Source organism: Halyomorpha halys, unplaced genomic scaffold, assembly GCF_000696795.3.
Source record: "Halyomorpha halys isolate HHAL.00 unplaced genomic scaffold, Hhal_1.1 Scaffold26.1, whole genome shotgun sequence".
Taxonomy (NCBI): Eukaryota; Metazoa; Arthropoda; class Insecta; order Hemiptera; family Pentatomidae; genus Halyomorpha; species Halyomorpha halys.
This window is the reverse complement of record NW_027115055.1, coordinates 195,537-198,150: the sequence shown is the minus strand read 5'-3', so window position 1 is coordinate 198,150 and position 2,614 is coordinate 195,537.

Sequence of the window (2,614 nt, the reverse complement as noted above, 5' to 3'; positions counted from 1 at the left end):
CCCGGTTCCTTGAAGTGCCCTACGTCTATGCCACCACGCCCCTCTCGGCTTAATAACAGTAACAAATACATACAATATATAATGGTTGAAAGGTTCTTTAAACATTTAATGTCTAATTTAAGTAAAAGTCATGCCGGGCAGTAATTTCTTAAATTTAAAATGTTGAGCCCCTCAAATTTAAAAAAAAAATTCGTTTTCAATGGTATTTTTTTTCGGTGAATTGAATCAAAAACTGCCATTATTTTAGTTGTAAAAATATCTATATGCTCAGGTTACTCAGCGATTTTAATTATTTTTTAAAATGAATTTCATTAAAAAGCATTTCATTATTTTTCCTTCAGTCTGCTCTAGAAAACTTTATGTCAATATCAATTTAAAAATAGAAGTACAAAACAACTTATTTTCAGAGTGCTTCATTTATTTCTGTGCTAACTCGCAATCAAGTGAACGAAAAAGTTGAATATAGATAGATTTTTTTTTTCAGTGTAGAACAAGTAAAAGTCCGAAGAGTACCCAAGACGTAGATAGGAGGATTGAATTGGATATTATCAAGTAGACTTGGTTTATGATGGATGGATGGGGTTCTGTAAATGGAGGAGTATAAACAAATTTTTCCCGTAACCGGAATCAAATCTCAAGCTTTTTAAACTTTCTTAATGTAGAGAATTTTATGTAACTATAGTATACAAGAACTAAACGAATTTATTTAAATTTAGGAGCAAATAAAATTTAAATTTAAAATGAGAAATATTTTTGTTTTTCTGATGTAAAATTATATCGAGTTTACTCACTTATATTTAATAAATTTCGTAAAAATGTTTTATATTTATTTTATCTTTTAATAATCTGTGATTAATAGCAATACAATAGGCATTTATTTAGCATTCAGTTGTTCATATAGGACTTTAGGAGTTATGAAGCTTTTCAAAAAATTTTACTTGATAGTATCAAGATAAATTTTGTACAAGTTTCGAGATCAAATGGTTTGAACTAATATTTATTTAAATTTCAAACTGCATCCAGTTGGTGTTGGTGTGGTCTAATTGCTAATCTAATTCCTAAGCAAATCCTCCTTGATACAAAGATAGAATAAAGAAGAGAGAAATTTATAAAATCATAATTTAATATTTAACCGGTCAATGATTAATTGAGAACAATTATTTAAATACTTCAATATATCGTGTAAGAACCTTAAAAACGAATGAAATTCATTCTTAGTCGGCTATTGGACAATGTCAGAACCTATTCATAGAACCTAGGTACATGGCCAAGGCTCAGTCCATTCAAGCTTCTATATTGAGGTTGTAAACAGATTAAAGCACCATCAACGAAGCAAAGCTATGTCACAGTCCTGTGGAATGAAGAATAAACTGTCTCTTTTCAGTTTGAGTAAAATGAATGATTAGGCAATGACAGAAAAAAAAACTAGGTCTGAGGAGGGTGGGGAAGGCACTTACAGAGGGCGACAAAATTTCACAATGAATAATATCTTTAAAAATTAGATCCGTTTCAATTGATGACTTTTTTATTTTTAACTTATACAATTAATATTTATAGAGTATAAATATAATAAATTACCAAACAGTTATTCATAATTACAGTATATTTTAGGATTTTAAATTGAAATGCATAATAAAGGCTAGATTTTTGGCTGAAACCCACGCTACGCCATTGATTATATACATTATTTAAGGTCTTATGTATTTTTATTTTTATTTATAGTCTTATTGCTCTCAAAAAAGGGCTCAAATGTTTTTGAACACACATCACAACAAATATGAACGACTTTTTCTCGGTATCTAATATTTTTATTATTCATGTTCAAATTCAGGGATATTTAAAACAGTACACGGTGTTAAATTCAAATTGTCTAAATAAAAATGAAACGAAAAGAAATTGAAAGAAGCATATTTCATGAGTATTTATTGGTCCTTTTTTTTGTACTTTTCAAAAAAAAAATTTATGTAAGAAACACTTATTGGGTGAAAACATGTTACACGGAGTAATATTAAAAAATAGATCGCGCGTCATCTTTTTAAATCCACTTAAAAAGATTCAACCACAAAGTTTTGTTTGTTTTTTCTCAAACGAATCTCTGACGTAAAGGATTCGTTTTGAGGAGGCATCATTCAACTGGCACATGATTTCTGAGTTACAATAGACATGGATAAAAATACTTTCTTGTGAAACTCCACCGAGCAAAAAAAGGTTTTTAATACCAGAATTGTCAATATGGAGATCCATTATCGTTTTCAGAGCTTTAAAAAAACTTACGATTTCGATGAAACATGCTAGCAATGTTTTCTTCAATTTTGAATTGGCTCGATTAGTGAAATATTAAGAAATTGTGCCAAGAAACACCCTTTTATTTACTACAATTCTTTTGTATTTTGCAAAGTTTTTAATTTGCAAAATAAAAATTTTTTTCTAGCGTTTAATCCTCAGTGTTCACGATGTCTAAGGTTCAAAATCAACACGAAACTTTTTTAAGCGATATGAAATATGCTACATTCAGACACTTTGTCTACTTTTTTCTATTTTGTCCAATCCAAACTGCACGAAATGTTCAAAATAATCAGTCGTGAACAGTACCATCTTACTGATTAATTATTTA